Source organism: Carica papaya, chromosome 8, assembly GCF_054855325.1.
Source record: "Carica papaya isolate Zhongbai chromosome 8, ASM5485532v1, whole genome shotgun sequence".
NCBI classification, from domain to species: Eukaryota; Viridiplantae; Streptophyta; class Magnoliopsida; order Brassicales; family Caricaceae; genus Carica; species Carica papaya.
The window spans coordinates 21,287,782-21,300,658 of record NC_142316.1 but is presented as its reverse complement, the minus strand read 5'-3'; the positions used below and the strand labels follow the sequence as shown (position 1 = coordinate 21,300,658).

The window sequence follows — 12,877 nt, the reverse complement described above, 5'->3', positions numbered from 1 at the left end:
TCGGCACCGTGACTCATCTTTGCGAATGAACCAGCGGTTCATAATTCCATTCGCGCGTAACGTCGAACGACCCATCCGAAAAAAAATGCGTGCAACACGAGGACTTCCTAGGAGGTCACGCATCCGAGTACTACTCTCTCCCAAGCACACTTAACTGCAGAGTTCTGATGGGATCCGGTGCATTAGTGCTGGTATGATCGCACCTGATTAATTTCGCGCTGCAAATATATTCACTCCTTCTCCTTTCTTCCCCCTCCCGTCATTTGTTTCCTTGTGCGCGCGCACTGCAACTCCCGTTCTCGTTCAAATATCAAGTAAAATGTCATGGCGCCGAGACTCACATTTGTAAATAAACTTGCGGACCATAATTCAAGTCGCGCGTAACGTCGAAAGAATCATCTACAAAAAAATGGGTGCAACACGAGGACTTCCCAAGAAAATGGGTGAAATATAAGGACTTCGCAGGAGGTCACCCATCCTAGTACTACTCTCGCCCATGCACCCTTAACTTGCGGAGTTCTGATAGAATCCGTTGTATTAGTACTGGTATGATCGCTCATGTTTCATTCTGCGCTGCAAATACATACACTCTTTCTCCTTTCATCCCCCCTCCTGTCATTTGTTTCCTTATGCGTGCACTCTGCATCTTTTCTTCTCGTTCTAATATCAAGTAAAATGCCCCTGCACCGTGACTCACCTTTGCGAATGAACCAGAGTTTCATAATTCGATTCGCGCGTAACGTCGAACAACACATCCGAAAAAAAATTGGTGCAACACTAGGACTTCCCAGGAGGTCACCCATCCGAGTACTACTCTCGTTCAAGAACACTTCACTGCGGAGTTCTGATGGGATCCGGTGCATTAGTGCTGGTATGATCGCACCTGTTTCATTTCGCGCTGCAAATACATACACTCTTTCACCTTTCTTCTCCCTCCCGAAATTTGTTTCTTGGTGCGTTCACACTTCACATCTCCTTCTCGTTCTAATATCAATTAAAATGCCCCTGCGTCTTGACTCATATTTGCGTATAAACCAGCGGACCATAATTCCAGTCGCGCGTATCGTCGAACGACCCATCTAAAAAAAAAATGGGTACAACACGAGAACTTCCCAGGAGGTAACCCATCCAAGTACTACTCTCGCCCAAGCACACTTAACTGCGGAGTTCTGATGGGATCTAGTTCTTTAATGCTGGTATTATTGCACCTGTTTCATTTCGCGCTTCAAATACATACACTCCTTCTCCTTTCTTCCCCCACCCGTTATTTGTTTCCGTGTGCGTGCGCACTGCAAGAGCCTTCTCGTTCAAATATCAAGTAAAATGCTATGGTGCCGTGACTCACATTTGCGAATAAACCTGCGGACCATAATTCAAGTCGCGTGCAACGTCGAAAGAATCATCTTCAAAAAAATGGGTGTAACACGAGGACTTTCCAAGAAAAAGGGTGAAATATAAGGACTTCGCAGGAGGTCACCCATCCTAGTACTACTCTCGCCCAAGCACCCATAACTTGCGAAGTTTTGATAGAATCTGTTGCATTAGTTCTGGTATGATCGCTCATGTTTCATTCTGCGCTGCAAATACATACATGTTTTCTCCTTCCATCCCCCCTCCCGTCATTTGTTTCCATGCGCGTGCACTCTGCATCTCTCCTTCTCGTTCTAATATAAAGTAAAATGCCCCGGCACCGTGACTCACCTTTGCGAATGAACCAGCGTTTCATAATTCGATTCGTGCGCAACGTCGAATGAGCCATCCGAAAAAAAATGGGTGCAACACGAGGACTTCCCAGGAGGTCACTCATCCGAGTACTACTCTCGCCCAAGCTCACTTGACTGCGTAGTTCTGATGGAATACGGTGCATTAGTGCTGGTATGATCGCACCTCATTCATTTCGCGCTGCTAATACATATACTCCTTCTCCTTTCTTCCCCCTCGCGTCATTATTTTCCTGGTGCGTTCAAACTTCACCTCTCCTTCTCGCTCTAATATCAATTAAAATGCCCCTGCATCTTGACTCACATTTGCGTATAAACCAACGGACCATAGTTACAGTCGCGAGTAACGTCGAACGACCCATCTGAAAAAAAAAATGGGTGCAACACGAGAACTTCCCAAGAGGTAACCCATCGTTGTACTACTTTTGCCAAGGCACACTTAACTGCGGAGTTCTGATTGGATCCGGTGCATTTGTGCTGGTATGATCGCACCTGTTTCATTTCGTGCTGAAAATACATACACTCCTTCTCCTTCCCTCCCCCCTCCAATAATTTGTTTCCTTGTGCAATAACACTGCACCTCTCCTTCTCGTTCTAATATCGATTAAAATGCTCCTGCTTCTTAACTCACATTTGCGTATAAACCAGCGGACCATAGTTCCAGTCGCGCGCAACATCGAACAACCGGTCTAAAAAAAATTTGTTGCGACACGAGGACTTCCCAGGAGGTCACCCATCCGAGTACTACTCTCGTAGTAGCACACTTAACTGCGGAGTTCTGATGGGATCTGGTGCATTAGTGCTGGTATGATCGCACCTGTTTAATTTGTCGCTGCAAATAAATACACTCCTTCCCCTTTATTCCCCCTCCCGTTGTCGTTCAAATATCAAGTATAATGCCACGGCGCCGTGACTCACATTTGCAAATAAACCTGGAGACCATAATTCAAGTCGCCCGTGACGTCGAAAGAATCATCTGCAAAAAAATGGGTGCAGCACGAGGACTTCCCAAGAAAATGGGTGAAATATAAGGACTTCGCAGGAGGTCACCCATCCTAGTACTACTCTCGCCCAAGCACCCTTAATTAGCGGAGTTCTAATAGAATCCATTGCGTTAGTGGTGGTATGATCGCTCATGTTTCATTCTACGCTGCAAATACATACACTCTTTCTCCTTCCATCCCCCCTCCCGTCATTTGTTTCCTTGTGCGTGCACTCTGCATCTCTCTTACTCATTCTAATATCAAGAAAAATGCCCCGGCACCGTGACTCACCTTTGCTAATGAACCAGTAGTTCATAATTCTATTAGTGTAACGTCGAACGACCCATCCGAAAAAAAATAGGTGCAACACGAGGACTTCCCAAGAGGTCACCCATTCGAGTACTATTCTCGCCCAAGCACACTTAACTGCGGAGTTCAGATGGGATACGGTGCATTAGTGCTGGTATGATCGCACCTGATTAATTTCGCGCTGCAAATATATTCACTCCTTCTCCTTTATTCCCCCTCCCGTCATTTGTTTCCTTGTGCGTGCGCACTGCACCTCCCGTTCTTGTTCAAATATCGAGTAAAATGCGACGGCGCCGTGACTCACATTTGCAAATAAACCTGCGGACCACAATTCAAGTCGCGTGTAACGTCGAAAGAATCATCTGCAAAAAAAATGGGTGCAACACATGGACTTCCCAAGAAAATGGGTGAAATATAAAGACTTCGCAGGAGGTCACCCATCCTAATACTACTCTCGCCCAAGCACCCTTAACTTGCGGAGTTTTGATAGAATCCGTTGTATTAGTTCAAGTATGATCGCTCATGTTTCATTTTGCGCTGCAAATACATACACTCTTTCTCCTTCCATCCCCCCTCCCGTCATTTGTTTCCTTCTGCGTACACTCTGCATCCCTCTTTCTCGTTCTAATATAAAGTAAAATGCCCCGGCACCGTGACTCACCTTTGCGAATGAACCAGCAGTTCATAATTCTATTCGCGTGTAACGTCGAACGACCCATCCGGAAAAAAATTAGTGCAACACGAGGACTTCCCAGGAGGTCACCCATCCAAGCCGGTGCATTAGTACTTGTATGATCGCACCTGATTCATTTCGCGCTGCAAATACATTCACTCCTTCTCCTTTCTTCCCCCTCCCGTCATTTGTTTCCTGGTGCGTTCAGACTTCACCTCTCCTTATCGTTCTAATGTCAATTAAAATGCCCCTGCGTTTTGACTCACATTTGCGTTTAAACCAGCGGACCATAGTTCTAGACGCGCGTAACGTCGAACGACCCATCTGAAAAAAAAAAATGGGTGCAACATGAGAACTTCCCAGGAGGTAACCCATCCTTGTACTACTTTCACCAAAGCACACTTAACTGCGGAGTTCTGATGGGATCCGGTGCATTTGTGCTGGTATGATCGCAACTGTTTCATTTCGTGCTCAAAATACATACAGTCCATCTCCTTCACTCCCCCCTCCCATCATTTGTTTTCTTATGCGCTCACACTGCACCTCTCCTTCTCGTTGTAATATCGATTAAAATGCCCCTGTTTCTTGACTCACATTTGCGTATAAACAAGTGGACAATAGTTCCAGCCGCGCGTAACGTCGAACGACCCGTCTGAAAAAAAATTGGTCCGACACGAAGATTTCCCAGGAGGTCACCCATCCGAGTACTACTCTCGCCCAAGCACACATAACTGCGGAGTTCTGATGGGATCCGGTGCATTAGTGCTGGTATGATCACACCTGCTTAATTTCGCGCTGCAAATACATACACTCCTTCTCATTTCTTCCCCTTCCCGTCTTTTGTTTCCTTGTGCGTACGCACTGCACTTCCTGTTCTCGTTCTAATATCAAGTAAAATGCCAGGGCGCCGTGACTCACATTTCCGAATAAACCTGCAGACCATAATTAAAGTCGCGCGTAACATCGAAAGAATCATCTGCAAAAAAATGTGTGCAACACGAGGACTTCCCAAGAAAATGGGTAAAATATAAGGACTTCGCTAGAGGTCACCCATCCTAGTACTACTCTCGCCCAAGCACCCTTAACCTGTGAAGTTCTGATATAATCCATTGCATTAGTGCTAGTATGATCGCACCTGTTTAATTTCCGCTGCAAATACATATAGTCCTTCTCCTTTCTTCCCCCCCCCCCTGTCATTTGTTTCCTTGTGCGTGCGCACTGCACCTCCCGTTCTTGTTCTAATATCAAGTAAAATGCCACGGCGCCGTGACTCACATTTGCGAATAAACCTGCAGACCATAATTCAAGTCGCGCATAACGTCGAAAGAATCCTCTGCAAAAAAATGGGTGCAACACGAGGACTTCCCAATAAAATGGGTGAAATATAAGGACTTCGCAGGAGGTCACACATCCTAGTACTATTCTCTCCCAAGCACCCTTAACTACGGAGTTCTGATAGAATCCGTTGCATTAGTGCTGGTATGATCGCTCATTTTTCATTCTTTGCTGCAAATAGATACACTCTTTCTCCATCCATCCACCCTCCCGTCATTTGTTTCCTTTTGCGTGCACTCTTCATCTTTCCTTCTCGTTCTAATATCAAGTAAAATGCCCCAGCACCGTGACTTACCTTTGCGAATGAACCAGTGGTTCATAATTCTATTCGTGCGTAACGTCAAACGAGCCATCCAAAAAATAATGGGTGCAACACGAGGACTTCCTAGGAGGTCACACATCCAAGAACTTCTCTCGCCCAAGCACACTTAACTGCGGAGTTCTGATGGGATAAGGTGCATTAGTGCTGGTATGATAGCACCTGTTTATTTTTGTGCTGCAAATACATACACTCCTTCTTCTTTCTTTCCCATCCCGTCATTTGTTTACGAGTGCGTTCACACTTAACCTCTCCTTCTCGTTCTAAAATTAATTAAAATGCCCATGCGTCTTTTCTCACATTTGTGTATAAACCAGCGGACTATAGTTCCAGTCGCGCATAACGTCGAATGACCCATCTAAAAAAAAAAAGGGTGCAACACGAGAACTTCCCAGAAGGTAACCCATCCTTGTACTACTTTCGCCAAAGCACACTTAACTCCGGAGTATTGATGGGATCCGGTACATTTGTGCCGGTATGATAGCACCTGATTAATTTCGTGCTGAAAATACATACACTCCTTCTCCTTCCCTCCCCCATCCCATCATTTGTTTTCTTGTGCGTTCACACTGCACCTCTCCTTCTCGTTCTAATATCGATTAAAATGCCCATGCTTCTTGACTTACATTTCCGTATAAACAAGCGGACCATATCTCCAGTCGCGCGTAACGTCGAACGACCCGTTTGAAAAAAAATTTGTGTGACATGAGAACCTCCCAAGAGATCACCCATCCGAGAACTACTCTCGCCCAAGCACACTTAACTACGGAGTTCTGATGGGATCCGGTGCATTAGTGCTAGTATGATCGCACCTGTGTAATTTCGCGCTGCAAATACATTCACTCCTTCTCCTTTCTTCCCCCTCCCGTCATTTGTTTTCTTGTGCGTGCGCACTGCACCTCCCATTCTCGTTCTATTATCAAGTAAAATGGGACGGCACCGTAACTCACATTTGCGAATAAATCTGCGGACCATAATTCAAGTCGCGCGTAACGTCGAAAGAATCATCTACAAAAAAAATGGGTGCAACACGAGGACTTCCCAAGAAAATGGGTGAAATATAAGGACTTCGCAGGAGGTCACCCATCCAAGTACTACTCTCGCCCAACCACCCTTAACTTGCAGAGTTTTGATAGAATTCGTTGCATTAGTGCTGGTATGATAGCTCATGTTTCATTCTACGCTGCAAATACATACACTCTTTCTCCTTCCACACCCCCTTCCGTCATTTGTTTCTTATGCGTGAACTCTGCATCTCTCCTTCTCGGTCTAATATCAAATAAAATGCCCCAGAACCTTGACTCACTTTTGCGAATGAACCAGCGGTTCATAATTCCATTCGCGCGTAACGTCGAACGGCCCATCCGAAAAAAATTGGTGCAACATGAGGACTACTCGTGACGAAGCACACTTAACTGCAGAGTTCTGATGGGATCCAGTGCATTAGTGCTGGTATGATCGCACATGTTTCATTTCGCGCTGCAAATACATACACTCCTTCTTTTTTCTTTCCCCTCCCGTCATTTGTTTCCTGGTGCGTTCACACTTCACCTCTCCTTCTCGTTCTAATATCAATTAAAATGCCCCTGCATCTTGACTCACATTTGTGTATAAACCAGCAGACCATAGTTTCAGTCGCGCGTAACGTCGAACGACCCATCTAAAAAAAGAAGGGTGCAACACGAGAACTTCCAAGGAGGTAACCCATCCTTGTACTACTTTCGCCAAAGCACAATTAATTGCGGAGTTCTGATGGGATCCGGTGCATTTTAACTGGTGTGATCGCACCTGTTTCATTTCGTGCTGAAAATACATACACCCCTTCTCTTTTCCTCTCCCCTCCCATCATTTATTTCCTTGTGCGTTCACACTGCACCTCTCCTTCTCGTTCTAATATCAATTAAAATACCCCTGCTTGATGATTCACATTTGCGTATAAACCAGCGAACCATAGTTCCAGTCGCGCGTAACGTCGAACGACCCGTCTGAAAAAAAATTGGTGCGACACGAGAAATTCTTAGGAGGTCACCCATCCAAATATTACTCTCACCCAAGCACACTTAACTGCGGAGTTCTGATGGGATCCGGTGTATTAGTGCTGGTATGATCGCAACTGTTTAATTTCACACTGTAAATTCATACACTCCTTTTCCTTTCTTCCCCCTCCCGTCATTTATTTCCTTGTGCGTGCGCACTGCACATCTCGTTCTCATTCTAATATCAAGTAAAATGTCGCGGCGCCGTGGCTCACATTTGCGAATAAACCTGCGGACAATAATTCAAGTTGTACGTAACGTCGAAAGAATCATCTGCAAATAAATGGGTGCAACACGAGGACTTCCCAAGAAAATGGGTGAAATATAAGGACTTCGCAGGAGGTAACCCATCCTAGTACTACTCTCGCCTAAGTACCCTTACCTGCGGATTTCTAATAGAATCCATTGCATTAATGCTGGTATGATCGTTCATGTTTCATTCTGCGCTGCAAATACATACACGCTTTCTCCCTCCATCCCCCCTCCCGTCATTTGTTTCCTTGTGCGTGCACTCTGCATCTCTCCTTCTTGTTCTAATATCAAGTAAAATTACCCGGCACCGTGACTCACCTTTGCGAATGAACCAACGGTTCATAATTCCATCGCACGTAACGTCAAACGACCCATCTGAAAAAAATGGGTGCAACACGAGGACTTCCCAAGAGGTCACCCATCCGAGTACTACTCTCGCCCAAGCACGCTTAGCTGCGGAGTTCTGATGGAATCCGGCGCATTAGTGCTGGTATGATCGCACCAGTTTAATTTTGCGCTGCAAATACATACACTCCTTCTCCTTTCTTCCCCCTCCCGTCATTTATTTTTTTGTGCGTGCGAACTGCACCTCCCGTTCTCGTTCTAATATTAAGTAAAATGCCACGGCACCGTGACTCACATTTGTAAATAAACCTGCGGACCATAATTTAAGTCTCGCGTAACGTCGAAAAAATCATCTACAAAAAAATAGTGCGCAACACGAGGACTTCCCAAGAAAATGGGTGAAATATAAGGACTTAGAAGGAGGTGACCCATCCTAGTACTACTCTCGCCCAAGAACCCTTAACTTGCGGAGTTCTGATAGAATCCGTTGCATTAGAGCTGGTATGATCGCTCATGTTTCATTCTGCGCTGCAAATACATACACTCTTTCTCCTTAAATCCCCCCTCCCGTCATTTGTTTCCTTGTGCGTGCACTCTGCATCTCTCCATCTCGTTCTAATATCAAGTAAAATGCCCCGGCACCATGACTCACCTTTGCGATCAAACCAGCAGTTCATAATTCCATTCGTGTGTAACGTCGAGCGACCCATCAAAAAAAAAATGGGTGCAACACGAGGAGTTCCGAGGAGGTCACCCGTCCGAGTACTACTCTCGCCCAAGCACACTTAACTGCGGAGTTCTGATGGAATCCGGTGCATTAGTGCTGGCATGATCGCACCTATTTTATTTTGCGCTGCAAATAAATACACTCCTTCTCCTTTCTTCCCCCTCCCGTCATTTGTTTCCTAGTGCGTTCACACTTCACTTCTCCTTCTCATTTTAATATCAATTAAAATGCTCATGCGTCTTGACTCCCATTTACGTATAAACCAGCGGACCATAGTTCCAGTCGCGCGTAATGTCGAACAACCCAACTAAAAAAAAAAATGGGTGCACCACGAGAACTTCCCAGGAGTTAACGCATCCTTGTACTACTTTCGCCAAAGCACACTTAACTGCGAAGTTCTGATGGGATCCGGTGCATTTGTGCTGGTATGATCGCACCTGTTTCATTTGGTGCTGAAAATAAATACACACCTTCTCCTTCCCTCCCCCCTCCCATCATTTGTTTCCTTGTGTGTTCACACTGCACCTCTCTTTCTCGTTCTAATATCGATTAAAATGCCCCTGCTTCTTGACTCACATTTGCGTGTAAACTAGCGGACCATAGTTCCAGTCGCATGAAACGTCGAACGAACCGTCTGAAAAAAAATTTGTGCGACACGAGGACTTCTCAGGAGGTCACCCATCCAAGTACTACTCTCGCTCAAGCACACTTAACCGCGGAGTTCTGATGGGATCCGGTGCATAAGTGCTGGTATGATCGAACCTATTTAATTTCGCGCTGCAAATAGTTACAGTCCTTCTCCTTTCTTCCCCCTCCCGTCATTTGTTTCCTTGTGCGTCCGCACTGCACCTCCTCTTCTCGTTCAAATATCGAGTAAAATGACACGGCGCCGTGACTCACATTTGCGAATAAACATGCGGACCATAATTCAAGTCGCCCGTAACATCGAAAGAATCATTTGCAAAAAAATGGGTGAAATATAAGGACTTCGGAGGAGGTCACCCTTCCTAGTTCTACGCTAGCCTAAACTCCCTTAATTGCAGAGTTCTGATAGAATCCGTTGCATTAGCGCTGGTATGATCTCTCATGTTTCATTCTGCGCTGCAAATACATACACTCTTTCTCCTTCCATCCCCCCTCTCGTCATTTGTTTCCTGGTGCGTTCACACTTCACCTCTCGTTCTCGTTATAATATCAAGTAAAATGCCCCTGCGTCTTGACATTTGCGTATAAACCAGCAGACCATAGTTCCATCGCGCGTAACGTCGAATGACCCATCTGAAAAAAAAATGGTTGCAACACGAGAACTACCCAGGAGGTAATCCATCCTTGTACTACTTTCGCCAAAGCACACTTAACTGCGGAGTTATGGTGGGATCCGGTTCATTTGTGCTGGTATGATCGCACCTGTTTCATTACGTGCTGCAAATACATACACTCCTTCTCCTTTCTTCCCCCTCTCGTCATTTGTTTCCTGGTGCGTTCACACTTCACCTCTCCTTCTCATTCTAATATCAATTAAAATACCCCTGCGTCTTGACTCACATTTGTGTATAAACCAGCGGATCATAGTTCCAGTCGTGCGTAACGTCGAACGACCCATCTGGAAAAAAAAAAGAGTGCAACACGAGAACTTGCAAGGAGGTAACCCATCCTTGTACTACTTTAGCCAAAGCACACTTAACTGCGGAGTTCTCATGGGATCCGGTGCATTTGTGCTGGTATGATCGCACCTGTTTCATTTCGTGCTGAAAATGCATACACTCCTTCTCCTTCCCTCCCCCCTCCCATCATTTGTTTCCATGTGCGTTCACACTGCACCTCTCCTTCTCGTTCTAATATCGATTAAAATGCCCCTGCTTTTTGACTCATATTTGTGTATAAACCAGCGGACCATAGTTCCAATCGCGCATAACGTCGAACGACCCGTCTGAAAAAAAATTGGTGCGACACGAGGACTTCCCAGGAGGTCACCCATTCGAGTAATACTCTCGTCCAAGAACACTTAACTGCGGAGTTTTGATGGGATCCGGTGCATTAGTGCTGGTATGATCGCACCTATTTAATTTTGATCTGCAAATACATAAATTCCTTCTCCTTTCTTCCCCCTCCTGTCATTTGTTTCTTTGTGCGTGCGCATTGCACCACCCGTTCTCGCTCTAATATCAAGTAAAATGCCACGGCGCCGTGACTCACATTTGCGAATAAACCTAAGGACCATAATTCAAGTCGCGCGTAACGTCAAAAGAATCATCTGCAAAAAAATGAATGCAACACGAGGGCTTCTAAAGAAAATGGGTGAAATATAAGGACTTCGCAGGAGCTCCCCCATCCAAGTACTACTCTCACCGAAGCAGTCATAACTTGCGGAGTTCTGATAGAATCTGTTGCATTAGTGCTGGTATGATCGCTCATGTTTCATTCTGTGCTGCAAATACATACACTCTTTCTCCCTCCATCCCCCCTCCCGTCGTTTGTTTCCTTGTGCGTGCACTCTGCATCTCTCCTTCTTATTCTAATATCAAGTAAAATGCCCCGTCACCGTGACTCACCTTTGCGAATGAACTAGCAGTTCATAATTCCATTCGCGCGTAACGTCGAACGACCCATCCGAAAAAAATAGGTGCAACACGAGGCCTTCCCAGGAGGTCACCCATCCGAGTACTACTCTCGCCCAAGCACACTTAACTGCAGAGTTCTAATGGGATTCGGTGCTTTAATGCTGGTATGATCGCACCTTTTTAATTTTACGCTGTAAATACATACACTCCTCATTTCTTCCCCCTCCCATAATTTGTTTCCTAGTGCGTGCGCACTGCACCTCCCGTTCTCGTTCAAATATCAAGTAAAATGCCACAGCGTCGTGACTTACATTTGCGAATAAACCTGCGAACCATAATTCAAGTCGCGCGTAACGTCGAAAGAATCATCTGCAAATAAATGGGTGCAACACGAGAACTTCCCAAGAAAATAGGTGAAATATAAGGACTTCAAAGGAGGTCACCCATCCTAGTACTACTCTCGCCTAAGCACCCTTAACTTAGGGAATTCTGATAGAATTCGTTGCATAAGTTCTGGTATGATCGCTCATGTTTCATTCTGCGCTGCAAATACATACACTCTTTCTCCTTCCATCCCCCCTCCCGTCATTTATTTCTTTGTGCGTGCACTCTGCGTCTCTCCTTCTCGTTCTAATATCAAGTAAAATGCCCCGGCACCGTGACTCACCTTTGCGAATGAACCAGCGGTTCATAATTCCATTCATGCATAACATCGAACGACCCATCTGAAAGAAAATGGGTGCAACACGAGGACTTCCCATGAGGTCACCCATCCGAGTACTACTCTCGCCCAAGGACACTTAACTGCGGAGTTCTGATGGGATCCGGTGCATTAGTGCTGGTATGATCGCACCTGTTTCATTTTGTGCTGCAGATATATACACTCCTTCTCCTTTCTTCCCCCTCCCGTCATTTGTTTCCTGGTGCGTTCAAACTTCACCTCTCCTTCTCGATCTAATATCAATTAAAATGCCTCTGCGTCTTAACTCACATTTGCGTATAAACTATCGGACCATAGTTCCAGTCGCGCGTAACGTCGAACGACCCATCTGAAAAAAAAATGGGTGTAACACCAGAACTTCCCAAGAGGTAACCCACCCATGTACTACTTTCGCCAAAGAACACTTAACTACGGAGTTTTGATGGGATCCAGTGCATTTGTGCTGGTATGATCGCACTTGTTTCATTTCGTGCTGAAAATACATACACTCCTTCTCCTTCCCTCCCCCCTCCCATCATTTGTTTCCTTGTGCGTTCACACTACACCTCTCTTTCTCGTTCTAATATCGATTAAAATGCTCCTGCTTCTTGACTAACATTTGCGTATAAACCAGCGGACCATAGTTCCAGTCTCGCGTAACGTCGAACGACTCGTCTGAAAAAAATTTGGTGTGACACGAGGACTTCCCAAGAGGTCACCGATCTTAGTACTAGTCTCGCCCAAGCACACTTAACTGCGGAGTTCTGATGGGATCCGGTGCATTAGTTCTGGAATGATCGCAACTATTTAATTTCGCGCTGCAAATACATACACTCCTTCTCCTTTCTTCCCCCTCCCGTCATTTGTTTCCTTGTGCGTGCGCACTGCACCTCTCGTTCTCGTTCAAATATCATGT

The 12,877-nt window shown here is 45.6% G+C and overlaps 3 non-coding genes and 19 pseudogenes across 3 annotated transcripts; all 22 read right to left on the bottom strand.

The window, feature by feature from the left end:
• Nucleotides 1-86: 86 nt before the first annotated feature.
• LOC148251648 (5S ribosomal RNA) lies at nt 87-205 on the bottom strand (annotated as a pseudogene).
• Nucleotides 206-766: 561 nt separating this feature from the next.
• Nucleotides 767-885, bottom strand: LOC148251647 (5S ribosomal RNA; annotated as a pseudogene).
• A 206-nt stretch (nt 886-1,091) lies between these two features.
• LOC148251646 (5S ribosomal RNA) lies at nt 1,092-1,210 on the bottom strand (annotated as a pseudogene).
• Nucleotides 1,211-1,770: 560 nt separating this feature from the next.
• Nucleotides 1,771-1,889, bottom strand: LOC148251645 (5S ribosomal RNA; annotated as a pseudogene).
• A 207-nt stretch (nt 1,890-2,096) lies between these two features.
• Nucleotides 2,097-2,215, bottom strand: LOC148251644 (5S ribosomal RNA; annotated as a pseudogene).
• Nucleotides 2,216-2,421: 206 nt separating this feature from the next.
• Nucleotides 2,422-2,540, bottom strand: LOC148251643 (5S ribosomal RNA; annotated as a pseudogene).
• Nucleotides 2,541-3,062: 522 nt separating this feature from the next.
• LOC148251642 (5S ribosomal RNA) lies at nt 3,063-3,181 on the bottom strand. The gene has a single exon (XR_015815545.1). It is a non-coding gene; the product is annotated as a 5S ribosomal RNA (ribosomal RNA).
• Nucleotides 3,182-4,024: 843 nt separating this feature from the next.
• LOC148251641 (5S ribosomal RNA) lies at nt 4,025-4,143 on the bottom strand (annotated as a pseudogene).
• Nucleotides 4,144-4,349: 206 nt separating this feature from the next.
• Nucleotides 4,350-4,468, bottom strand: LOC148251640 (5S ribosomal RNA; annotated as a pseudogene).
• A 917-nt stretch (nt 4,469-5,385) lies between these two features.
• On the bottom strand, nt 5,386-5,504 carry LOC148251639 (5S ribosomal RNA; annotated as a pseudogene).
• A 206-nt stretch (nt 5,505-5,710) lies between these two features.
• LOC148251638 (5S ribosomal RNA) lies at nt 5,711-5,829 on the bottom strand (annotated as a pseudogene).
• A 206-nt stretch (nt 5,830-6,035) lies between these two features.
• LOC148251637 (5S ribosomal RNA) lies at nt 6,036-6,154 on the bottom strand (annotated as a pseudogene).
• A 1,182-nt stretch (nt 6,155-7,336) lies between these two features.
• LOC148251636 (5S ribosomal RNA) lies at nt 7,337-7,455 on the bottom strand (annotated as a pseudogene).
• A 558-nt stretch (nt 7,456-8,013) lies between these two features.
• Nucleotides 8,014-8,132, bottom strand: LOC148251635 (5S ribosomal RNA). The gene has a single exon (XR_015814731.1). It is a non-coding gene; the product is annotated as a 5S ribosomal RNA (ribosomal RNA).
• Nucleotides 8,133-8,694: 562 nt separating this feature from the next.
• LOC148251634 (5S ribosomal RNA) lies at nt 8,695-8,813 on the bottom strand (annotated as a pseudogene).
• A 207-nt stretch (nt 8,814-9,020) lies between these two features.
• On the bottom strand, nt 9,021-9,139 carry LOC148251633 (5S ribosomal RNA; annotated as a pseudogene).
• Nucleotides 9,140-9,345: 206 nt separating this feature from the next.
• On the bottom strand, nt 9,346-9,464 carry LOC148251632 (5S ribosomal RNA; annotated as a pseudogene).
• Nucleotides 9,465-10,316: 852 nt separating this feature from the next.
• On the bottom strand, nt 10,317-10,435 carry LOC148251631 (5S ribosomal RNA; annotated as a pseudogene).
• Nucleotides 10,436-10,641: 206 nt separating this feature from the next.
• On the bottom strand, nt 10,642-10,760 carry LOC148251630 (5S ribosomal RNA; annotated as a pseudogene).
• Nucleotides 10,761-11,320: 560 nt separating this feature from the next.
• LOC148251629 (5S ribosomal RNA) lies at nt 11,321-11,439 on the bottom strand (annotated as a pseudogene).
• A 558-nt stretch (nt 11,440-11,997) lies between these two features.
• Nucleotides 11,998-12,116, bottom strand: LOC148251628 (5S ribosomal RNA). The gene has a single exon (XR_015814887.1). It is a non-coding gene; the product is annotated as a 5S ribosomal RNA (ribosomal RNA).
• A 531-nt stretch (nt 12,117-12,647) lies between these two features.
• Nucleotides 12,648-12,766, bottom strand: LOC148251627 (5S ribosomal RNA; annotated as a pseudogene).
• Nucleotides 12,767-12,877: the final 111 nt, after the last annotated feature.